This window comes from Nerophis ophidion, linkage group LG20 (genome assembly GCF_033978795.1).
Source record: "Nerophis ophidion isolate RoL-2023_Sa linkage group LG20, RoL_Noph_v1.0, whole genome shotgun sequence".
In the NCBI taxonomy this organism is placed as follows: Eukaryota; Metazoa; Chordata; class Actinopteri; order Syngnathiformes; family Syngnathidae; genus Nerophis; species Nerophis ophidion.
Window position 1 is genome coordinate 1304204 of NC_084630.1, and position 27023 is coordinate 1331226.

General features: G+C 42.1%; 1 protein-coding gene across 2 annotated transcripts in view; it reads left to right on the forward strand.

The window, feature by feature from the left end:
* The window catches only part of bnc2 (basonuclin zinc finger protein 2), a 529938-nt gene that overhangs the window by 29046 nt on the left and 473869 nt on the right, over positions 1-27023 (forward strand). The gene's annotated exons all lie outside the window — the stretch shown is intronic.

A 27023-nucleotide genomic window follows, 5' to 3' on the forward strand; every position in this document is an offset into this window, starting at 1 on the left:
ATGCAAGGAAGTATTATTGAAAGATGAATCCCAGTACCAGAGTGATTAAAGTCCTACTGAAAGCCACTACTAGCCACCACGCAGTCTGATAGTTTATATATCAATGATGAAATATTAACATTGCAACACATGACAATACGCCCGCTTTAGTTTACTAAAGTGCAATTTTAAATTTCGCGCCGAAAAATCCTGCTGAAAACGTCTCGGTATGATGACGCCTGCGCGTGATGTCACGGATTGTAGAGGACATTTTGTGCCAGCACCAATCACAGCTATAAGTCGTCTGTTTTCATCGCAAATTCCACAGTATTCTGGACATCTGTGTTGCTGAATCTTTTTCAATTTGTTCAATGAACAATGGAGACATCAAAGAAGAAAGCTGTAGGTGGGAAGCGGTGTATTGCGGCCGGCTTTAGCAACACAAACACAGCCGGTGTTTCATTGTTTACATTCCCGAAAGATGACAGTGAAGCTTTACTATGGAACAGAGATGTCAAGCGAACACGGTTGGATTGGACCACACACACAAAGTAAAGTGTATTATGCAGCGATCATTTTTACCATTCTGTATTCTGAAGGCAATCTATGTCATGTGCTACTCCAGTATCAATATCAGCAGCGTCCTCCTGACCGTCACCGTTAGCGTCGGGTTCAAAGCGGTATGGCTCTATCCCTTGTTGCGGTTGGGCCTGGCCGAGTGGTCCTGCCACCCCCACGGCTGCCACGCCGCCTCTCACGGCATCTTTCCTATCTGAATCGCTCCCACTGCCCTCTAGTCTTTTTATTTAATTTGTATTTGTATTTTTTTTTTCTAGTCCTTCACTCTCACTTTCCTCATCCACAAATCTTTCATCCTCGCTCAAATTAATGGGGAAATCGTCGTTTTCTCGGTCCGAATCGCTCTCGCTGCTGGTGGCCATGATTATAAACAATGTTCAGATGTGAGGAGCCCTACAACCCGTGACGTCACGCACACATCGTCTGCTACTTCCGGTACAGGCAAGGCTTTTTTATTAGCGACCAAAAGTTGCAAACTTTATGGTGGATGTTCTCTACTAAATCCTTTCAGCAAAAATATGGCAATATCGCCAAATGATGAAGTATGACACATAGAATGGAGCTGCTATCCCCGTTTAAATAAGAACATCTCATTTCAGTAGGCCTTTAATCTGATTTCAAACCAGATTTGACAACCCGTGGTCACCTGAGCAGGTCATCATTTTTAACACGCTGAGAAACACATTCTTGTGCTTCCTTGACAACAATCTCCTCACAACGGCTTCACCTTGAATACTCCTGCAGCCTGGCTTGAAATGTTTTTTTTTTCTTTCTCAGACTGAATTAAAGGCAGATTTAGTGATGCACATCAGATCTGTGGAAGACATGTTGGCCTTTGTGCACAGCTTGTTGATGCTTCCTGTGTGTTAGTCATGGTTGTGTTAGCTTTTGACACATTCAGACCCGTTTTGAAAGGGAAATTCCTTACTTTCAATCATTAGTTTTACCTTTGCAGTTTTTCTCCCAATTGCTTACACACTAAATTTTATATTTTCACACAGTAAACAAAACCAATGTGCAGGCATAAACTCTGCTTCACAATTTTAGTGAAATATTACACACAATGCTTTACACACACCTTGCCATCTTGCACACGTATAAGGATTGTGATTAGGGTTCCAAAGGGGGTGGGAAGTTGTGGCATTGGCAATTGTTTTTGTGACCTGGACTCAATGTTGTTGAGTTGTGCTGTAAAATTGATGTATTTGGTCGTAAACTTGTTGTGTTTGCATGTGTTGCAGCATTTTGGGACTCAGAGTAGTGTTTTGGCCTGAGTAAAATAATTGTATTTATTTATTTTGGTTTTTTTAAGTGTCCAAAATTCGGCCTGAGGCTAGTCCGAGTTTTAAAAAAATAATTTTGTATTTATTTTCAGAATTATAATTGTTTAAAATTTATCTCACAGGTCCCCAAAATATGGCCCGCAGGTAGCCTGAGTAAAGTGTGTGTGTGTATATGTATATATATATATATATATTTTTTTTTTTTTTTTAAGTGTCCAAAATCCAGCCTGAGGTTAGTCCCAAGTTTAAAAAAAATTAATTTGTATTTATTTTCAAAATGATAATTTTTTAAAATTTATCTCACATGTCCCGAAAATATGGCCCGCAGGTAGCCTGAGTAAAGTGTGTGTGTGTGTGTGTGTATATATATATATATATTATTATTTTTATTTTTTTTTAAGTGTCCAAAATCCAGCCTGAGGCTAGTCCCGAGTTAAAAAAATGACATTTTAAATTTTTTTCTAAATTATAATTTTTTTAAATGAACTCTCCTGACGGAATAAATAAAGTACTATCTAATCTAATCTAATCTAATCTAATCTAATATATACACACAAAGGCGGGCAGCACGCCAAGGTCGGGACTAGGTGAAAACTTGCCAATGATACTCGAACTTGCTGTCATGATCCGGATCATGTTTTTGTTATTTTCTGTTACTTTTGATTAGGTTTGGTTGCCATGGCACCATGGCAGCTTATTGTTTTCGCCTGCCTCAGGTGTTCGGGATGCTCACCTGTGTTTAATATATATATATATATATATATATATATATATATATACATATATGTATATATGTATATATATATATATATATATATATTTTTTTTTTTTTTTTTTTTAAGTGTCCAAAATCCAGTCCGAGGCTAGTCCTGTGTTAAAAACAAAAAAGGTTTAATTGATTTTTAATTTTTATATAAATTTTAATAAAAAAAAAATATATATTTTTTTAATCATCATTGTTTTCATCTATCCCAGGGGTCTCCAAACCACGACCCGCCAGCATCCAAGTAAAAAAAAAAAAAAAAAAAAAAATTGTTTCTCTAAATTATAATTTTTTTTAATCTATCCCAGAGGTCAACACAAACATCATTTGTTGTGGCTTTGTCTTTTGGTGTTGTGGCTTTTGCAATTGTTTTAAAACTGTAAGTAATGTTTTGGCGTTGTCGTTTATTGTGGCTTAATAATGTTGTGTTGTGGCTCTAAGTTGTTGTGTTGCAGTGTTTGCAATTTTGGGGAACTGAAAGTAGTGTTTTGGTATTATTAGTTGTTGCTTAATGTTGTTGTAGTGTGGCATGAATTTCTTGTGTTGTTTGCATTTGTTGTGGCATTTGCAATTTTTTTGCGGACTGAAAGAAGAGGTTTTACGTTATTTGTTGTGAATTTATGTTGTTGTGTTGTAGCGCCAAGTTGTTGTGTTGTGGCTTAATATTGTGGTGTAAAGTTGTTGATCTATGGCTTAAAGTTAAAGTTGTGGCTTAATGTTGTTGTGTTGTGGCTTTGTGTTGTGGGGTAAAGTTGTTGTGTTGTGGCTGTTTGTTATTGTATTGTTGTGTTAAGTTATTGTGTTGTGGGGTAAAGTTGTTGTGTTGTGGCTTTATGTTGTTGTGTTGTGGCATTTGCATTCGTTGTGACATTTTGCAATTGTTTTGGGACTGTAAGTCATTTGGCATTATCATTTGTTGTAAAGCAAAGTTGTTGTGTTGTGGCTTTATGTTGTTGTGTTGTGGCATGAATTTGTTGTGTTGTTTGCATTTGTTGTGGCATTTGCAATGTTTTGCAGACTGAAAGTAGAGGTTATACGTTATTATTTGTTGTGGCTTTATGTTGTTGTGTTGTAGGGTAAAGTTGTTGTGTTGTGGCTTAATATTGTGGTGTTGCGGTGTAAAGTTGTCGTTTTATGGTTTAAAGTTAAAGTTGTGGCTTAATGTTGTTATGTTGTGGCATAAAGTTGTTGTGTTGTGGCTTAATGTTCTTGTGTTGTGACTTAATGTTGGGATGTGACATAAAGTTTTTGTGTTGTGGCCATGTGTTGTGGGGTAAAGTTGTTGTGTTGTGGCTGTATGTTGTTGTTTTGTTGGGTTAAGTAGTTGTGGCATAAAGTTCTTGTGTTGTGGCATAAAGTTCTTGTGTTGTGGCGTAAAGTTGTTGTGTTGTGGCGTAAAGTTGTTGTGTTGTGGCTTAATGTTCTTGTGTTGTGACTTAATGTTGGGATGTGACATAAAGTTTTTGTGTTGTGGCCATGTGTTGTGGGGTAAAGTTGTTGTGTTGTGGCTGTATGTTGTTGTTTTGTTGGGTTAAGTAGTTGTGGCATAAAGTTCTTGTGTTGTGGCATAAAGTTCTTGTGTTGTGGCGTAAAGTTCTTGTGTTGTGGCGTAAAGTTCTTGTGTTGTGGCGTAAAGTTGTTTTGTTGTGGCATAAAGTTGTTTTGTTGTGGCTTTGTGTTGTGAGGTAAAGTTATTGTGTTGCGGTTTTGTGTTGTGGGGTGAAGTTGTTGTGTTGTGGCTTTTTGTTGTTGTGTTGTGGTGTTAAGTTGTTGTGTTGTGGCGTTAAGTTGTTGTGTTGGGCTGTTTGTTATTATTTTGTGGTGCTAAGTTGTTGTGTTGTGGCGTAAAGTTGTAGTGTTGTGGCTTAAAGTCGTTGTGTTGTGGTTTAATGTTGTTTTGTTGTGAGGTAAAGTTTTTGTGTTGCGGTTTTGTGTTGTAGGGTAAAGTTGTTGTGTTGTGGCATGAAGTTATTTTGTTGTGGCTTTGTGTTGTGAGGTAAAGTTATTGTGTTGCGGTTTTGTGTTGTGGGGTAAAGTTGTTGTGTTGTGGCTGTTTGTTGTTGTGTTGTGGTGTTAAGTTGTTGTGTTGTGGCGTTAAGTTGTAGTGTTGTGGCTTAAAGTTGTTGTGTTGTGGTTTAATGTTGTTGTGTTGTGAGGTAAAGTTTTTGTGTTGCGATTTTGTGTTGTCGGGTAAAGTTGTTGTGTTGTGGCATAAAGTTGTAGTGTTGTGGCTACAAGTTGTTGTGTTGTGGCGTAAAGTTGTTGTGTTGGGCTGTTTGTTATTATTTTGTGGTGTTAAGTTGTTGTGTTGTGGCGTAAAGTTGTAGTGTTGTGGCTACAAGTTGTTGTGTTGTGGCGTAAAGTTGTTGTGTTGGGCTGTTTGTTATTATTTTGTGGTGTTAAGTTGTTGTGTTGTGGCATAAAGTTGTAGTGTTGTGGCTACAAGTTGTTGTGTTGTGGTGTAAAGTTGTGCTGCTGTGGCGTTTGCTTTTGTTGTGACATTTGCAATTGTTTTGCGACTGTGAATCATTTTGAAATCTTTGTTGTGGCGCAAAGTTGTTGTGTTGTGGCTTTATGTTGTCGTGTTGTGGTATCTGCATTTGTTGTAACCTTTTCCGGCCCCGTGTAGAAAAGTGAAAATGAAAGCAATATGTTTGTATGCAATATTTACAGGCGGCACCAGTGACCTGCTGGACAGGGTTTTGGCTGGCGGCTGGGGTGTGGTGTTGAGGGTCAGTGATGTTTTTAGAGTTTGCAGGGGAATTCTGCTGACAGGTAGCGTGTCAGCCGGGGGGGACAGTGGCGCTTTTGAGACGGACACAGGAGTCACGTCTCAGAGGGCGAGCGAGCGCGAGAGAGAGAAATAGAGCCTCTTTCATGTGACTCTGCATTCCACCAAAGCAACAGGCACAAGACCAAACATGCGTCCAATACAAGCTCCGCCCCCTCCACCCTCGGTCGCGCACCTCCTGCCACTTTGCCGCATGATGACCTCAAGGTGTATCAAAGGAACTGTTCTCATTGCACTACTTTTGTGTTCAATGCTGGCATTTTATACAGCAAGTGGCAAAAGAGTGGATGAGAGACCAGGAGACAGGCTCCAAGTGTACTTGTTTTTTGTTTTAGGGGTGGGCAAATTAATGCGTTAATGACGCGTTAACTCATCAATCTATTAACGCCGACAATTACTTTATCGCACATTTGCGTATGTTGTTTACATGCTTTTATTTTGTTAACGCCTTTTCTTAACAAGATGGCGTCGCCCGGCGTGGAGGGGCTCTTGGTAAAGATGGAACATTTGGCAAAAATAGCGGACAATTTTGCAAATGTCATGGCTGGCTTACAGCGTGGTCACTCCGGGATCACTTACGACCGCCAGACAATTCTGGATGTGGATAGATCGGGCCGTTTTGGACTGAATGAGGCGTGCTTGCTAGAGCGGCTAGCTAGCATGGGAATACTTTGCCGGCTACATCCAGCGGCCTGTGAAGCAGCGGAGTATATGTGTTGTCTGTCTATTTATGAATAATGCAGACCAGGAGTGTTGGCTGAGTTCTTAACCTTTTACTTTCAGAGCGTGCATATCACAACATACAAGATGTCGTCATGGCGACACAACCTATACATGCTCCTCACTCCTGTTGCATGCTGGGTAGGGGAGTTCTTTTATTCCCTGGCTCATAACATCACAATATAGTACCATGTATATGATGCCTTCAGTTTATCAAAGCACCAAGCGAACAATCGGAAAATTCCATCCATCCATCCATTTTCTACCGCTTATTCCCTTTCGGGGTTGCGGGGGGCGCTGGCGCCTATCTCGGCTACAATCGGGCGGAAGGCAGGGTACACCCTGGACAAGTCGCCACCTCATCGCAGCCGAAAATTCCCATCATATCAATTCTTAGATATGGTCATAATTATTTGAAGTGCACTACGCAGAATAAACACAACATTATTAATATTGCTACTACGGATAATTGGATCCAAAATTCCCTAAAACAGCCCACTACCTATAATATAGGTTTTTTAAACATAAGATCCCTGATAAAAAAAATGTTTCTGCTGTTACCTCAGAAATTGCCTGTTCAGATGTTATGATTGTGGCTCAGAGATTTGTATGTAGATTATATTTATTTTCCATAACAAACAGGATAACTTAAATACCCTGGCAGTGGCAATAAGCTTAAATGTTTGTATTGACATTTTTGGAGTTGATTTTCATCAAATATGCTATTTAACTGCTACTGTTTAACAAGGACTGATTTAAATTGTGTTTGCACAACAAATGTTTTGGCGCTTTTGTTCATGTGGGAGAATATTCCAATAAAGGTGCACTACACACTACTTTTGAATTCATTATTGGGCTTTGTGTATACAATGCAGTTAATCGCCATTAATCGGAGAAATAGTGCGATTAACTTCCATTAAAATTTTTAATCGTTGCCCAGCCCTAGTTTTTATACATTTTAACATAAAACATTAAATGCCGGTAGAGACAATCCCCAAAAAATAGTTGTTCTTCCTTTCCTTCCACTCTGGTTAATTCTGGCAGATTCACTTACTTAGCTAACTTAACCAACTAACTCAAGCAATGGAAACATAAACACTCTTTGTTTTGGTAAGCAAAAATTACAAAAAAGGAAAGTGTTTGTCAGGCTTGCCTTTGACAGTTTTACTATGTTTTAGTTTTTTCCTCTGCATTTGTCTTTGTTTCCTCTGTGTGTGTAGTGTTTCCTGTCAGCGCTCTTATTTTGTTGGTTTCCTGTCTTTCTCCCTGAGTGCTGTGTTCCCCCTCAGCTGCGGCTGATTGGCACCTGGCCACACCTGGTTTCAATCAGCCCGCTCCTATTTAGACCTGTCTTCCCATCCAGTCACTGCATGTCGCTTCTGTTTTGTGGCTCCTGACGTGTTGTTGCAGCGTAGCGCTAAGCTATAGTTGGTCGCTTTGTCTAGCTAACTGCTTTTTGTTCCCTGCTTCCAGTTTTTGTTTGTTCATAGCCTAGTTTGTTATCTGCCCACGTGCGTTCTTTTTGTTTTACTCTTTGTTTGGTTTGTTCTAGTATTTTATATTAAAACCATGTTTCCTTATTCAGTGCCTGCCTCCGTCTCTGCCTCTTGGGGTTCGTCACAAACAAACTTTGACAGTGTTTTTCGGACTTCCTTTTCACTTAAAAATAAATGATAAAATAATTAATTTTGGTCCTGCGATGAGGTGGCGATTTGTCCAGGGTGTACCCCGCCTTCTGCCCGATTGTAGCTGAGATAGGCGCCAGTGCCAATCGCGACCCCAAAGGGAATAAGCGGTAGAAAATGGATGGATGGATAATTAGTTTTCTATTACAAAAAAATATTGTCATAACCAGGTGCATGTGTTTTTAGAAAAATCAATAATCATAAAAAAATTTTGTCAGGGATGCCACCCGAACACCTCCCTAGGGAGGTGTTTAGGGCACGTCCTACCGGCAGGAGGCCACAGGGAAGACCCAGGACACGTTGGGAAGACTATGTCTCCCGGCTGGCCTGGGAACGCCTAAGGATCCCCCGGGAAGAGCTAGATGAAGTGGCTGGGGAGAGGAAAGTCGGGGCTACCCTGCTTAGGCTGCTGCCCCCGCGACCCGACCTCGGATAAGTGGAAGAAGATGGATGGATGGAATAATCATAAAAGATAGAAATAAAATCACTTTTCTACTAATGACAATACACAAGTATAATATTTAGTGCTGTCCAATGCTTTTTTTAAAAATCCTATTAATTACACTTTGAATTTGGGTTAATCATGACTAATCACAGGGTATTATTCGCTTGCATAATTGCAATTAATTCAAAAAGTGAGCCCGATAGTTGGACACAGATGCAATTTCATTGTCCGAATGTCATACAGGAACATTTAAAACAGGGGTCATGGACACGCTAGACGCTATTTTGCGGTCCCCAACTTATTATGAAAGTTTAATGTTTGTGTGGCCCGCGAGTTTTATATGAATAACGCTTGACAGCGTTGTGTTATTTGGCTCCAAAACGGCTCTTTCAATGTTCTGGGTTGCCTACCCCTGCATTAGTGGAAAAGCGGCAAATGAGTGAAAGTGACAGACGCTGCCATGGAGACGAGGCTTTTCTTACGTGCCTGGCTGCAGTCACACCGCGACACCTGTCCGTCAGTAATAACAGTCCCCGATAGCCTTGACCAATTCAAACTGTTATTTTATTTTTTATTGTTTCATTTGCATTGCCTCACACGATGAACACTACATATATTTCTATATGACGCCGGATAACACTCCGGGAGCCGTCACTTTTTTGCGATCGCTATCCAGGTACTTTTCCGGTTATTATCCGCCGACCGCCGTGTTGCTGTAGTGAGGAAAAGCGGAACGACACACATTGCGGAAATAACATTATTCTCCGTGCGTCGGCTAAATACAAATATATTCCACAACCCCAAACATGTCTTTTTCAAAGCCTGCAGCGAGGAGAAAGGTTTGTGACGAGCAAAGACAATTCCAGCAAAAGTGGGAGATGCAATATTTCTTTGTTGAGCACAGGGACATCCCGACGTGTCTTATTTGCACAGAGAAAGTTGGGGTGCACAAGGAATACAATTTGATACGTCGTTATACAACTAGACATGCTGAGGAGTATGCAACATTTTTTGAAAGTAATCTTTTCTTGCGGCCCAGCCTCACCCAGACTCTGCATCCTGTGGCCCCCAGGTGAAGTGAGTTTGAGACCCCGATTTAAAACATTTTTTTTATAGTCATTATTTTTCTTAAAACTTGGTAAGAGTTTCATCCGACGTTCCAGGTTTATTTTGAAGTCAAATTTGTTCACTGACTTTATAACAACCCTGCTTTCTTTTAATTGAGCTTCCGCGCTCAAAATAAATTATGTGATTAATCTTTCTTTAATATTGATTAATGCAATATATATTTTTTGTGATCAATGACATGGGATAACACAATATTTTTGACTGTCCTTATAAATGTCAAGATGACTGCTTTGGTGTGATTTGGACATAAATTATGGACATAACACAAAACTTGCCAACCATGGCATGAATAAAGAAAAGTTACTTGGAATGAGAAAAAGAGCAGCATGGATCATCAGCATGAATACAAGGGTGTGTAGAGGGTGATGTCGCCAGGCTGACTGCCTGGCAACTACTGGCTTAAATAGGTGACATGATTAACAACAGGTGCGCGAGTCCAAACGAATCAGGCGCGTGACATGAGGACAGGTGAAAACTAATGGGTTGTCATGGAAACAAAGCAAGGAGTGAAAAAACAGAAACTGACAGAGTGCAAAAAACAAACAGAACATTGCCAAACTAAACATAATCACCACCACATGACAATAAATAGACTGTATATGCAGTAGTTTTCTTATAAACCATTTTACAAATGTTTTCATTTTTCTTAAATATAGAAAATATAAATACAACTTGTTTTATACTACGATAATTATTTTTTAAAAATACAATAAATACAAATATAGAAAAACATTTTATTTCACCCATGTTTATGCTATTTTATTCTGTTTGTATATATATATTTTTTTATTTTAGTTGGTATTTTTTAAATGATGCAAGTAAAAAAATAACATTTTGAGGCTTCATTTTATAAAAGTGTGTTTATGAGGGTATAGTCTCTCACAAGTCTATAACAATTTTTCAAAATACATTCCTTAAAATATTCAATCTTGATTCCTCGCTGTTCCAGGTTAGATTATGGCCCATTATTAGTCAGAAATATGCATATCTTGGCCTTGTGGTTAGAGTGTCCGCCCTGAGATGGGTAGGTTGTGAGTTCAAACCCCGGCCGAGTCATACCAAAGACTATAAAAATGGGAGCCATTACCTCCCTGCTTGGCACTCAACATCAAGGGTTGGAATTGGGGGTTAAATCACCAAAATTGATTCCCGGGCGCGGCCACCGCTGCTGCTCACTGCTCCCCTCACCTCCCAGGGGGTGAACAAGGGTAATGGGTCAAATGCAGAGAATAATTTCGCCACACCTAGTGTGTGTGTGTGACAATCATTGGTACTTTAACTTTAAATATCTAAGCACATTAAACACGTTTGGCTTTAAAATATAATTTTCAAGCATACGAATGGCTAAAAGAACTTAAAATACCAATTCTAAGGTAATGTTCAGTGTTACACAGCAGATCCTTGAACAAGGAGCAGTTTTTTCACAGGTTGGCGATTGTGTCTGTGAATCTATATTACTGCAGAGCAGTGGTCACCAACGTTTTCGAGCCCAAGATCACTGGTCTCAGCCAAAAACCAAATCAAGATCAACCCCTGCATCAACTCTGTTGTTTGTATATATATATATATATATATATATATATATATATATATATGTCTTGATTGGATTATCCGGAGAATAGTGCTCGATACCGTGGTAGAGCGACAATAACGAATGTAACTGTCGCAAGAAACCTGATTGCCCTCTCAACGGAAGGTGCTTACAGACATCAGTCGTTTACCAAGCAAAGGTAATACGCAAGGACATTAACACATCCGACACGTACGTAGGATTAACCGAAGGAGCGTTCAAAACAAGATGGAATAATCACAACGCCTCCTTTAGAAACCAGACTTTGCAGAATTCTACAGAACTCAGCAAACACATTTGGAACCTCAAAGACAATAATGTTGAATATTCAATAACATGGCAAATTCTTGCATCCAGCACACCTTACAACAGTGGTAATAAAAGATGCAACCTATGCTTAAAAGAGAAACTGTTTATTATATATCATCCAGAGCTATCATCCCTCAACAAGCGCAGTGAAATCATTTCAACATGCCGCCATAGACGGAAACACCTCCTAGGTAACACATGAGCCAATCACCACACCCTACGCCTGCCTGTACCCACCCACTCTGTGCTCTATATAAACTATTGTATGTGAATGCTTCCATTAAAATCTCCTGATGATTGAGGGAACCCCTCATGAAACAGATCTGTAGAGATGAAGTAGTCTTGTGATTTTTTCCCACACCTACATATATATATATATATATATATATATATATATATATATATATATATATATATATATATATATACATATATATATATATATATATATGTACAGAACGCCACTACAATAGTTTAAAACAAATAAAGTGCACTTTTGTGCATGATGTCACACAGGATATTTCAATTACTGTAAAATAAAAATGAGCTGCATAATAGGAAATCAAATCGCTATGAGGTAGGTTACTGCGGACGTCATCTCCTTTTGTTGTTGACTATTTTTTTTCATACGGTGTTGATGTGGAAATGGTTGCCCCGGCATTTTGTTGATATGGCACCGAATGGAGATGTTGACATGCGGAGTTTCAAGCACTCTTCATTCTCTAGCAGGTGATTTTTTCAAATGATGCTACATATTAAAACATTGTCACTTTTTGTAGCAACACTTTTGCCCCACACTTGACATATTACAGTTTGTCTGTTCGACATCTTCCCGCTTGAAGCCAACCCACCGCCAGGCGATGGACCCCATGCTGTTTTTCTTGGGAATTCATTCTTCCTTCTACCAGATTCGCACCTTCTTTCTCTCGTATTACCACTCGCACTGCAGCTAACGTAACCCATGCCGCTACCGCTCTGCTCCGCGACGGCGTATACGTATATGACGTATTTAAGAAGGTGTGCTTGTTTTATGACTCTGTGAGAAGGAGAGACAAGAAAGGGTGAGAAGAGCCTGTAGTGTAATACTCGCAGCTAAAAGTAACTGCGTGAGAACACATACTCCAATATCACAATATAGTCATTTTCTATATCGCACAGAGACAAACCCGCGATATATCGAGTATATTCGATGTCGCCCAGCCCTAGGTGACACACACACACACACACACACACACACTTACACAACCAAGCAGACACACAAACTCCTGTCCTCCTGCTTGTTTCTTTATTGTACCTCCTGTCACTTTGTCCTTTTTCATTTAACCTTTTATTACAGCCAGCAGACTCTGTGCAGCTTCAGGAACAATGCCAAAAAAAAAAGCCCCCACTGTCACAGTTATTAGATTCCTCTGGCCCCCTTCTACCCTGGCAACTTAATATGAAGACGCGGAGAGAGAGAGACGGGCTTGTCTTGAGGGGGACGGCGGTACGATTGGGGGCGGCGGCGGGGGGCTAAAGAACTTGACATGGCCGCCCATCTCCTGTGGTGAAAGCTCCTCCTGACTTAGACGGGCCCGAGTGGGAAAGTTAGCCGTTGATGGAAACGGAGTGCGGTGTGACGCTCTTGTGCTGCCCCGGAGGAGTTGGGAGTGAAAACACCAGCAGTTTGTGGAGGAATTCTGTTTTTAATGGCAAGTCAGGAATTCTAGAACCCCCCTCCTCCGCCACCCAGAGGAAGGACAATGCTCCTCCTCCTCCTTCCTTGTCCCTCTATTTTCATGCTTGAAAACCACTTGGTCCCATAACCTCAACATCTGTAAAAGCGTTCTAGAGCCCTCGTTTGACTGTGAAAGATAATCAGCGGTTTTGTGTCGGATGGAGTAAAATGTCACTGTGCTGACTGCTTACTCCAAAGTTGGTGTGTAAACCTACGCCGAGGTCCATCGGTTTCTTTAATAGTTACAGACTTGCTGCCTTTGCCTGAATTTTACCATAATGTCCAAAGTGGAGGAGTTCAAGTACCTAGGAGTCTTGTTCACGAGTGAGGGAAGAGTGGATCGTGAGATCGACAGGCGGATCGGTGCGGCGTCTTCAGTAATGCGGACACTATCGATCCGTTGTGGTGAAGAAGGAGCTGAGCCGGAAGGCTAAGCTCTCAATTTACCGGTCGATCTACGTTCCCATCCTCACCTATGGTCATGAGCTTTGGGTTATGACCGAAAAGGTCAAGATCACGGGTACAAGCGGCCCAAATGAGTTTCCTCCGCCGGCTGGAGGGTCTCTCCCTTAGAGATAGGGTGAGAAGCTCTGCCATCCAGCAGGAGCCCAAAGTAAAACCACTGCTCCTCCACATGGAGAGGAGCCAGTCAGGGCGTTGAGGGGATCCGATCTGGTGGCTGAAATATTAGTCCTCTGCTTTTTGCCGACGATGGAGTCCTGATGGCTTCCACTGACCAGGATACTCAGTTCTCAATAGATCGGTTCGCAGCTGAGAGCGAATCGACTGGGATGAATATCAGCACTTTTTCCCGTGGCCGGTCGGACTTGCCCCAAACGCATTCTGACCAGATGCCCGAACCATCTCATTTGGCTCCCCTCTATGTGGAGGAGCAGCAGGTTTACTTTGAGCTCCTCCCAACGGACATGGCTTCTCACCCTACCTCTAAGGAAGAGACCCACCAACCAACAAAGGAAACTCATTTCGGTAGCTTGTACCCGTGAGTCCGAGTCCATGGTTCTCACCCGGAATAGGGTGGAGTGCTATCTCCGGGATGCTGAGGATATCTTGCCCCAAGTGGAGAAGTTCAAGTACCTCGGAATCTTGTTCAGGAGTGAGAGAGGAGTGGATTGTGAGATCGACGGGCGGATTGGTGTGGCGGCCGCAGTGTTGCGGACCCTGTATCGATCCGTCGTGGTGAAGAAGGAGCTGCACTGGAAGGCAAAACTCCCAATTTCCCGGTCGATATAAGTTCCTATACTCGCTTATGGTCATGAGCAAGCTGCAGAAACGAATTTTCTTCGTTGGTTGGCGAACCTCTCCCTTAGCGATAGGGTGAGAAGCCATGTCAGTTGGGAGGAGCACAAAGTAAACCCGGTGCTCCTCCACATAGAGGGGAACCTAATGAGGTGGTTTGGGCGTCTGGTCAGGATGCCACCTGAACGCCTCCCTAGGGAGGTGTTTAGGGCACGACTGACCGGTAGGAGGCCACGGGGAAGACTCAGGACACATTGGGAAGACTATGTCTCCCGGCTGGCCTTGGAACGCCTCAGGATCCGCCGGGAAGAGCTGGACGAAGTAGCTTGGGAGAGTAAAGTTTGGGCTTCCCTGCTGCCCCTCGCGACCCAAATATATCTGTATCGATCCGTCGTGGAAAGCAAAACTCTCAATTTACCAGTCAATACAGTTGTGATCCAAATTATTCAACCCCCACACAATTTTGGTGTTTTAGCAAGTTGGACATTTATTCTGTATTTTGTTTACAGTCATATCAAATAAAGATGTGTCAAATAGACAAATGCAACTTAAATTGTAACACTGTATTTTACAAAATACCAAAAAAGGAAATTTTTCTTAATATCTCATTGACAAAATTATTCAACTCCTGGAAGATCATAACTCTTAAGAACATAATTTGAATAAGGTCTTTTCTATCAGGTGTTGAAAACACCTGTGGATGTGATTAGAACCATAACGAGCAACAATTAAACTGATTGAAAAAGACTGTGACGCTCAGCTTCTTGTAGATGGTCAATGGTGTATTTGCAACATGGTGAAGTCCAGGGAGTGGTCAAAGAAGTCAAGAGAGGAGCTAATCTCTCTTCATAAGAAAGAATATGGATATAAGAAAATAGCAAAGACATTACACATTCCAAGAGAGACAGTTGGGAGCATAATTCGCAAGTTTAAAACTAAAGGCACAGTGGAAACACTACCTGGGCGTGGTAGAAAGAGGATGCTGTGTGCGTACAGTAGTGAAAAAGAGCTGAGGAACTACAACAGGACATTGCAGAGGGGGGAACGCAGGTTTCGTCCCAGACAATAAGGCGCGCACTACGAGATGAAGGCCTCCATGCCACAACTCCCAGGCGGCGCACCCCACTTCTGACTACCAGGCACAAGAAAATAGACTCCAGTATGCAAAAAATCATCTGGACAATCCTCTAAGGTTTTGGGAAACTGTTCTATGGAGTGATGAGACAAAAGTGGAACTCTTTGGGCCTATGAATCAACATTATGTCTGGAGGAGAAAAAATGAAACTTAGAAAGAGAAGAACACCTTTCCTACTGTTAAGCATGGTGGGGGGTCAATCATGCTCTGGGGCTGTTTCTCTGCCTCAGGTAGCGGGAATCTCCAGCGCGTTGAAGGCATTATGAATTCTATTTCCTAGCATGATTAACTGCAAATGTCATGAAGTCAGTGAGGAAGCTGAGGCTTGGGAGACGTTGGACACTTCCAACAGGACAAGGATCCCAAGCATACCTCCAAATCAACATCAGAGTGGTTGCAGAAGAAGGGCTGGAAGACTCTGGAGTGGCCAGACCTAAATCCTCTAGAAAAGCTGTGGTGGGACTTGAAGAAGGCAGTTGCAGCACACAAGCCCAAGAATATGAATGAACTGGAGGCCTTTGTCCAAGAGGAATGGGCTAAAATACTGTAGATGCTTGCAAGAAGCTTGTGTATCACCTTTGAAGGATGTCATTACTGTTCTACTACGTACTAAAGATGCATGGAACTAGGGGGTTGAATCATTTTCTCAATGAGTTATTAAGAAAAATGTCCTTTTTTGTTATTTTGTAAAATACAGTGTTACAATTTAAGTTGCATTTGTCTATTTGACACATCTTTATTTGATATGACTATAAACAATCCATCCATCCATCCATCATCTTCCGCTTATCCGAGGTCGGGTCGCGGGGGCAACAGCCTAAGCAGGGAAACCCAGACTTCCCTCTCCCCAGCCACTTCGTCTAGCTCTTCCCGGGGGATCCCGAGGCGTTCCCAGGCCAGCCGGGAGACATAGTCTTCCCAACGTGTCCTGGGTCTTCCCCGTGGCCTCCTACCGGTTGGACGTGCCCTAAACACCTCCCTAGGGAGGCGTTCGGGTGGCATCCTGACCAGATGCCCGAACCACCTCATCTGGCTCCTCTCGATGTGAAGGAGCAGCGGCTTTACTTTGAGTTCCTCCCAGATGGCAGATTGGCGGATGGTGGTTCCTCTCTTTAAGAAGGGGGACCGGAGGGTGTGTTCCAACTATCGTGGGATCACACTCCTCAGCCTTCCCGGTAAGGTTTATTCAGGTGTACTGGAGAGGAGGCTACGTCGGATAGTCGAACCTCGGATTCAGGAGGAACAGTGTGGTTTTCGTCCTGGTCGTGGAACTGTGGACCAGCTCTATACTCTCGGCAGGGTTCTTGAGGGTGCATGGGAGTTTGCCCAACCAGTCTACATGTGCTTTGTGGACTTGGAGAAGGCATTCGACCGTGTCCCTTGGGAAGTCCTGTGGGGAGTGCTCAGAGAGTATGGGGTATCGGACTGTCTTATTGTGGCGGTCCGTTCCCTGTACGATCAGTGCCAGAGCTTGGTCCGCATTGCCGGCAGTAAGTCGAACACATTTCCAGTGAGGGTTGGACTCCGCCAAGGCTGTCCTTTGTCACCGATTCTGTTCATAACTTTTATGGACAGAATTTCTAGGCGCAGTCAAGGCGTTGAGGGGTTCCGGTTTGGTAACCGCAGGATTAGGTCTCTGCTTTTTGCAGATGATGTGGTCCTGATGGCTTCATCTGACCGGGATCTTCAGCTCTCGCTGGATCGTTTCGCAGCCGAGTGTGAAGCGACCGGAATGAGAATCAGCACCTCCAAGTCCGAGTCCATGGTTCTCGCCCGGAAAAGGGTGGAGTGCCATTTCCGGGTTGGGGAGGAGACCCTGCCCCAAGTGGAGGAGTTCAAGTACCTAGGAGTCTTGTTCACGAGTGAGGGAAGAGTGGATCGTGAGATCGACAGGCGGATCGGTGCGGCGTCTTCAGTAATGCGGACGTTGTACCGGTCCGTTGTGGTGAAGAAGGAGCTGAGCCGGAAGGTAAAGCTCTCAATTTACCGGTCGATCTACGTTCCCATCCTCACCTATGGTCATGAGCTTTGGGTCATGACCGAAAGGATAAGATCACGGGTACAAGCGGCCGAAATGAGTTTCCTCCGCCGTGTGGCGGGGCTCTCCCTTAGAGATAGGGTGAGAAGACTATAAACAAAATACGGAATAAATGTCCAACTTGCTAAAACACCAAAATTGTGTGGGGGTTGAATCATTTGGATCCCAACTGTATATAAATTGGTATACTCACTTATGTTCATGAGCTTTCTGTTGCTGCCGGAAGTACAAGATCACGGGTACAAGTTTCCTTCATTGGTTGGCGGGTCTCTCCCTTAGAGATAGGGTGAGAAGCTATGTCCGTAGAGAGGAACTCAAAGTAAAGCCGCTGCTCCTCCACATAGAGGGGAGCCAGATGAAGTGGTTCAGGCATCTGGTCAGGATGCGTTCCGGACCCCTCACTGGGGAAGTGTTTAGGGCAAGTCTGACCGGCCACGGGAAAGAACCACGTTGGGGAGACGCCTCGGGAGCTCCTCCCCGTAGGAGTTGGACAAAGTGAATGGGGAGGGGGCGGTCTGGACTTCTCTGCTTAGGCTGGTGCCCCCCAAAAAAACTACCCGCGGATAAGCGGAAGATAATGGATGGATGAATCTTCACAAGGTATTGTCCTCGAGTTAATAAGTAAAATGCTCCTCCTGGAGACACTGCCACTTAAAGGCCTACTGAAAGCCACTACTAACGACCACGCAGTCTGATATTTTATACATCAATGATGAAATATTAACATTGCAACACATGCCAATACGGCCGGTTTAGTTGGCTAAATTGCAATTTTAAATTTCGCGCGGAAGTATCATGCTAAAACGTCGCGGTATGATGACGCGTGCACGTGACGTCACGCATTGTAAAAGACATTTTGGTCCAGCACCGTTCACAGCTATAAGTCGTCTCTTTTCATCGCATAATTACATCTGTGTTGCTGAATCTTTTGCAATTTGTTCAATTAATAATGGAGACGTCAAAGAAGAAAGCTGTAGGTGGGAAGCGGTGTATTGCGGCCGCCTTTAGCAACACAAACACGGCAGGTGTTTCCTTGTTTCCATTCCCGAAAGATGACGGTGAAGCTTTACTATGGAACAGAGCGGTCAAGCGAACATAATTCCCTACCACATGTCAACCGGCAGGTTCCGGTGAGAAAATGGTGGTAATAAGTCGGCTCTTACCGTAGACATGAGCGGAGAGCTTGCGTCGTTCCTCCTGCACCTTTCGAAGAGGCAGCTGTGGACTCTCATGCCTCCTCCCACCGGCCGCCCCTGACCGTCGGATGCTTCTACCTTGCATCGGCTGCCTTCGCCTCGTTGAGAAACGTGGCTGCCCTCGGAGACACTGGCGGTCACCACACCCGTGGCCACACCCTTCTGACTTTCAGGTTGTGCAGGTACGACCATATAATCTCACTAAAACACTAGCAGATAAGGGATTTTCCAGAATTATCCTAGAATAGAGTTTTATTGTCATTATTACAATGAACAGGTTCAAAGAACAACGTGATTGGAGCAGATCCCCTAAGGTGCATATAAAATATGGTATTATAAATAGTAAAAAAAAAGATAGAGATGAGAGATGTATCTATGTATGTGTATATATATCCACACAGATGCAAATATGCAAGCATATGAATATATATATATAGACACATACATATAACATTATTGCACATTGTAGTCCGAAACAATAGGAACAAAATTTAAACATCACACATGAGGACATGATGGACATATTGTGCTCACTCAGTGCCTGTTTAATGCTACTATGGCTAGTGAATTTGTCTAATAACATCTGAATCGCTCGGCAGTCTAGTTTTTTTTCTCTCTCTCTAGTCCTTCACTCTCACTTTCCTCATCCACGAGTCTTCCATCCTCGCTCAATTTAACAGGGAAATCGTCGCTTTCTAGGTCCAAATCGCTCTAGCTGCTGGTGGCCATGATTGTAAACAATGTTCAGATGTGAGGAGCTCCGCAACCCGTGACGTCACGCGCACATCAATCAATCAATCAATGTTTACTTATATAGCCCTAAATCACTAGTGTCTCAAAGGGCTACATCGTCTGCTACTTCCGGTAAAGGCAAAGCTTTTTTTATTAGCGACCAAAAGTTGCGAACTTTATGGTGGATGTTCTCTACTAAATCCTTTCAGCAAAAATATGGCAATATGGCCAAATGATGAAGTATGACACATAGAATGGAGCTGCTATCCCCAGGCCTTTAATGTTTTGGAAGAGAATTACAATTCACAAGTCAGCCCCCACGGAAGAGCTACAAACCAACCAAGACGCTGTCAGAGCGGACATGTTAAGTGACGCAAGAGTATATGGAGTACCAGCCTTGACAGAGGAGAGGACCAGATGTTAGGGAGAAAAAGACAAGGTAGACCAGCCTCTATGTACTCCCACTAAGGTAGAAACTTGGAACAAAAGCGACTCTCAGTGTGTGGCAGCAGACTGCCTTGACTGGTTTAGTTGAGAAGGAGAGGGGAGAGACAGATGTTAGGGAGAAAGAGTGTTTGAGATTTTTGACGTTATTTATGTAACCAAGGCATACTTGCCAACCTTGAGACCTCAGATTTCGAGATGTAAGGGGTGGAGCTCTGGTTGATATCAGTACTTCAGTCATCAACAATTGCATCATCAGAAAAATGGACATTGAAACAGTCTTACTTAGTAGGATATGTACAGCCAGCAGAGAACATAGTGAGTTCACATAGCATAAGAACAAGTATATACATTAGAAATACATTCAATTATTTACATTAGGTTATTTACAATCCGGGGAGATGGGAGGTGAATGGAGGAGGGTATTAGTAAAGTGTTGAAGTTGGCTGGAGGTGTTGTGGTGCATGTATAGTAGATGGCAGTATTGTCCTGTTTAAGTGTCACAACATTGCTGTACACGGCAGACAAACTGCTTTACAGTAGACGAAAACGTGACTGCTGTTGTTGTGTGTTGTTACCGCCTAACAATAAACCCACATAAGAAACCAAGGACTCGCCCTCTATCATTCTACAGTTATGACGTCATTGGGAAGACACGCTGTTTATATTGTGGGAAAGCAGACGTGAAAACAGGCTGTTCTCACTCAGGTCCGCATGGAGCTGGAGGGGGCGTGGCCTCCAGCTCCGCCTGAATTTCTCCCGAATATTTTCGGGAGAAAATTTGTCCCGGGAGGTTTTCAGGAGAGGCGCTGAATTTCGGGAGTCTCCCGGAAAATCCGGGAGTGTTGGCAAGTATGAACCAAGGTCTTGTTTGTCCAGTCATTTGTTCAACTTCTTTGGTTATACTAGTGGTGTTCCTCAAGGTTCCACCTTAGGTCCTCTCTTATTCATCAATTGGACGATTTTAACTGTAATTTAAGTAAAAAAAAACAACTTGTCTGAGACTCAAGGCCTGTCCCCCAAAAACTGTTTTTATGTAGAAAGGGTGAAGATATGGACCGTTTCAGCCTTTTATCCCCATAAAAACTGTATTTTTGGTGGTATGAAAAGAACGTTTTTGGGAACAACCTCCAGAGTGGGAAGGTCTGAAAACTTTGATATTTACCTGGTCTGTTCAAACAAAACTCACTTTGGTTGTGCGCATCTGCCATAATCCCTTTTTGTTGTTTTGTTGTGACCCGGGACCGGACAAGAGAACTTTATGCAGGTGCTAATGATGTTCGGATCCATACTGAAATGTTGATACCGCTGATACCAAATCTGTGCGTCTGATGTCAGTCTTCACAATATCAATACATTTGATACTTTACTTTGGGGGTGTCCAAACTTTTTCCCCCAAGGGCCGCTGTGGAAGGTGAGGGGGGGGTGTGGCCTGTAGGCCTGCCGCAGAATGTGGTGTGCCAGGACCGGCCTCAAAGACAGCGACAGGTGCGTAGACGACCCACCTGGGCCATCTATGGCAGGTGTGTAGGTAGGCCACGCCCCCTCCACAGTCACAAACAGAAAAGTAAAAGTGTGAGGAGGCTATATTGACATTTTTTTTGTTAAAAAATGCTAAAATATAACATATAATAACAATATGTTATTATGTAATGAGAAAAAGTTGAAATGTTCTTACTAACAAGTAACAATAACATATTTAGTCACCTATAATACAAAGGTGACTAAATATGTTATTAATTGATTGATACTTTTATTAGTATATTGCACAGTACAGTACATATTCCGTACAATTGACCACTAAATGGTAACACCCGCATACATTTTTCAACTTGTTTAAGTCGGGGTCCACGTTAATCAATTAATAGTGAATTGAGTTATATTTATATAGCGCTTTTCTCTAGTGACTCAAAGCCCTTTTACATAGCGAAACCCAATATCTAAGTTACATTTTTAAGCCAGTGTGGGTGGCACTGGGAGCATTTGGGTAAAGTGTCTTGCCCAAGGACACAACGGCAGTGAAGCCGGGATCGAACCTGGAACCCTCAAGTTTCTGGCACGGGTGCTCTACCAACCGAGCTATACCGCCCCTTTACTTGTCAATTAGAACATTTCAGCTATTTCTCAATACATACCGATTTGTTTTGCTCATTGCCTGGCTCTGTTGGTGGAGGGTTCCCTGTTCGATCCCCGCTTCCGCCCTTCACTGCTGTTGTGTCCTTGGGCAAGACACCTCACCCGCCCGCTCCCACTGCCACCCGCACTGGTTTAAATGTAACTTAGATAATGGGTTCACTATGTAAAAGCGCGTTGAGTCACTAGAGAAAGGCGCTATATAAATATAATTAACTTCACTTCTTACATTTTTGCTATAGTTTTCCCTCCATGTAATAATTGAATACAATAATAATAAAATGGTTGTTTTACTGCATAACCTAGTGTGTCAACGACTCTACTTGTCTGCAAAGATACAGGTACATATTTAACAGAGTTTATTTACTTGTACTTTTTCAAATTAATTCATGAGTATTATTGTATTTTGTTTATATTTTTGGTATATTTCATTTTTATTTTGACACCTTTTGATATTTTAGATCAGGGGTGTCTAAAGGTTTTTCACAAAAAGCCAGATACTGAAAAGTCACATATATTTCTAATTGTTTTATTGTTAAAAAAATGTTTATGTTCTGGTGCCAGATCATAGTTTATTTTGGGTTTTGTTTAAGTTCTGTTTCAGCACGCCAGTTTTGTTTTCTTGGTTGTCATGGGTGCTGATTGTTTTCACCTGCCTCTGATTAGTGTTGGGGACGCTCACCTGCTGCCGGACACTAATCAGAGAACTATTTAGTCCTGGTTTTCCCTTCACTCAGTCTTGGTGCTTTACTTTGTTCTGGCCCGTAGGTTCCCTGTGGTTCCCGTCTTAGTGTTTCCTGGTGAGCATTCCCGTCTGCAGTCGGCACACTCTCGCTTCATCTCGTGTTTGCTTGTTTTTTTAAGTTTTTTGTATGATTTATGCAAATAAAACCATTGTCTTACCTGCACGCTGTCTCCGGAGTTCCTGCTGTCATCGCGGAAGAACAATCAAGCCGCCTCGTCCACGTTACAAAAACGCTGAAAACAGATATTATATATATTTAATGACACAACTTTTTGTTTTAGTTGAATAAGTATACTATTATTAAGTATGAGTTCAAAAATATCAGCTTCTTCTCATTACATTCAGATGTTTTGCTCCTTTTTTTTCTTACATTTATATACTTTTGCTTTTGTAGATAGATGTTATTTCAAAATACACAATTTTTTAAACTTCAGCAGACATGTTTGATATATTTGCACAAAGAAATCGGTATTGGATCGTTATCACCAATACCAGCCTGAATTAAAATTAAAAAACAATTGTTTTTTACAAACCTTTATTTATGAATTTCAACATTTATAAAAAGTTGAGAAATAATAATCAATGTAAGTACAAAAACAGTACAAAACAGCGTCAAGGGGTTGTAAATGCAAAATAACGAAAATAGACTGCAATATGTGTGTATATATATATATATATATATATATATATATATATATATAGGTGTGGGAAAAATCACAAGACTACTTCATCTCTACAGAACTGTTTCATGAGGGGTTCCCTCAATCATCAGGAAAATCTCCCGGTGCAACTATTCTCCCGAATTTCTCCCGATTTCCACCCGGACAACAACTTTGGGGGCAGGCCTTAAAGGCACTACCTTAAGTGTCCTCGACAAGCTGTTGTCACGTCTGCTTCTCCTCCATACAAATAGCGTGCCGGCCCAGTCACATAATATATGTGGCGTATACACACACACAAGCGAATGCAATGCATACTTGGTCAACAGCCATACAGGTCACACTGAGGGTGGCCGTATAAAAAAACTTTAACGCTGTTACAAATATGCGCCACAATGTGAACCCACACCAAACAAAAATGAAAAAACACATTTCGGGAGAACACAACATAAACACAACAGAACAAATACCCGGAAACCCTTGCAGCACTAACTCCTCCGGGACACTACAATATACACCCCCCCGCTACCACCAAACCCCGCCCCCCCTCCATCTCCCGAATTCGGAGGTCTCAAAGTTGGCAAGTATGGATGTGACTCACTATTGATAGGACACTGTAGGGACGCATTTATTATTATTATTTGTATTATTAGGAGGACGGCGTGGCGAAGTTGGTAGAGTGGCCGTGCCGGCAATCTTAAGGTTCCTGGTTCAATCCCCACCTTCTACCATCCTAGTCACGTCCGTTGTGTCTTTGAGCAAGACACTTCACCTTCGCTCCTGATGGGTGGCGGTTAGGGCCTTGCATGTTAGCTCCCGCCATCAGTGTGTGAACGTGTGAATGGGTGTGTGTGAATGGGTGAATGTGGAAATAGTGTCAAAGCGCTTTGAGTTCCTTTTAAAAAAAAAAAAGGTAGAAAAGCACTAAATAAGTACAACCCATTTACCATTATTATTGTTGTTTTAAACCAAAACAAAAACTAAACGCAAACATCACTTGCCTTCTACAGTCACACGTAAGTGAATGCAAAGCATACTTGGTCAACAGCCATACAGGTCACACTGAGGGTGGCCGTATAAACAACTTTAACACTGTTACAAATATGCGCCACACGGTGAACCCACACCAAACAAGAATGACAACACATTTCGGGAGAACATCCGCACCGTAACACAACATAAACACAACAGAAGAAATACACAGACCCCCTTGCAGCACTAACTCTTCCGGGACGCTACAATATACGGCCCCCCGCTACCACCAAACCCCGCCCCCCATCTCCTGAATTCGGAGGTGTCAAAGTTGGCATTGATAAGACACTGTGGGGACGCGTTTATTATTAATTTTTTAAACCCAAAACAACAACTAAACGCAAACATCACATGCCCTCACGTTTGCAGCAGCTCCTAAAATAATACCGCAGTTCTGCCCTAGAAACGATCTTTGACAAGCTTTTTTCATAAAGTCCTTAAAAATGGCAGTAATTGAGACAAAATAAGTATACCTAAAACAAATGTCCACTAGAGAGGACACTGGTTTTCAGGAATACACAATAAAATAGTGGTTCTCAACCTTTTTTCAGTGATGTACCCCCTGTGAACATTTTTTTAATTCAAGTACCCCCTAATCAGAGCAAAGCATTTTGGGTTGAAAAAAAGAGATGAAGACGTAAAATACAGCACTATGTCATCAGTTTCTGATTTATTAAATTGTATAACAGTGCAAAATATTGCTCATTTGTAGTGGTCTTTCTTCAACTACTTGGAAAAAAGATATAAAAGTCACTAAAAACTTGTTGAAAAATAAAGAAGTGATTCAATTATAAATAAATATTTCTCCACATAGAAGTAATCATCAACTTAAAGTGCCCTCTTTGGGGATTGTAATAGAGATCCATCTGGATTCATCAACTTACTTCTAAACATTTCTTCACAAAAAAAGAAATCTTTAACATCAATATTTATGGAACATGTCCACAAAAAATCTAGCTGTCAACACTGAATATTGCATTGTTGTATTTCTTTTCACACTTTATGAACTTACATTCATATTTTGTTGAAGTATTTGTCAAGGCGTGGACTACGGTGTGGATTTTTTTCCCGTGTCGTGAAGGTAAAGACATATTTTGTTTATATTATAAAAAGGAACAAACAAAAGGCGCGCACAATGCGGAGAACAACCTTGACTATGAAAACAAAACTTTAAATCTACGGCATGAATAATGATAACTTACTTGGAGCGAGATATGGGCATGGATCGTCAGCATAGATAGCAAGGGTGTGAAGAGGGTGATATCGCCCGGCTGACTGCCTGGCGACTACAGGCTTAAATAGTGCTGTGGTGCTTGAAAACAGTCCAAATGAAGCAGGTGCGTGACATGACAGGTTAAAACTAATTGGTAGTCATGGAAACTAAAACAAACCAGGGTGCGCAAAAACAGGAACTAATGGAGTCAAAAACAGAACAGAACTAAACAGAACAAGATCGCAAAGACAGGATAAATATACCGTATTTCCTTGAATTGCCGCAGGGCATATAGTATGTGCCTGCCTTGAATTACTGCCGGGTCAAACTCGCTTCGCAAATTAATTAACACATGCTTAATATTACCGCCTGGTCAAACTCATGACATCACGAGTGACACTTCCCCTGTCATCATTTTCAAAATGGAGGAGGCTGATTTCAATACCGGTAATTTGAAATTGCATAAAGGGAAGAAGATTAAGAGCTATTCAGTAGGATTTAAGGTCCAAGCTTACTTCACACTCAAATTTTTACTGCATGCCTTTGGTAAGTGCCGGAGTGAGAAGAGGTTTTAAAATAATTAGCGCATGCTTACTTTTACCGCATGCCTTTGGTAAGCGCAGGAGTGAGAAAAGTTTTTAAAATAATTAGCGCATGCTTACTTTTACTGCGAGCCTTTGGTAAGTGCCGGAGTGAGAATAGGTTATAAAATAATTGGCGCATGCTTACTTTTACCGCATGCCTTTGGTAAGTGCCGGAGTGAGAAGAGGTTTTAAAATAATTGGCGCATGCTTACTTTTACCGCATGCCTTTGGTAAGTGCCGGAGTGAGAAGAGGTTTTAAAATAATTGGCGCATGCTTACTTTTACCGCATGCCTTTGGTAAGTGCCGGAGTGAGAAGACGTCTTTAAATTAATTAGCGCCCCGGCGGCGATTCAAGGAAGTACGGTATTTATAAAGGATTTTTGAATTGCTGGTATTTTTAAAATATTTTTTAAAAATCTCACGTACCCCTTGGCATACCTTCAAGTACGCGTACCCCCATTTGAGAGCCACTGCAACAAAAGACTAATATTGAAGAGAGAGGTCCTTTGCTTTCTGGAAATGTGGCCCCCCAAATGATGAAATGAAATATCCCGCTGTATGCACTCCCTCCAGGAAGGAAAGAGTGTGACAACCACAATTTGACCCTGTTAAGGCCGTCCTCCCAGATTGCTTTTTTTTTTTCTCAAACTAAATATAAAACACATTTGAAAAAAAAAGTATGTTATTTTTTTTTCATCCCCGAGCGTCGACGAAGGGACAGCGAATGTTTGCCCTTGGCGGCGCTGATTGTGCTCTTTGTTTAGGGGGGGCCTTGCATAGCAGCACCGACTTCATTTCCAACTTTTGGCAAAGCAATTACGAAGGTGCCCGCGTGAAAGAGTCTTCTGAACTCCTTTTTTTTTTTTTTTTTGGTGGTGGTGGTGC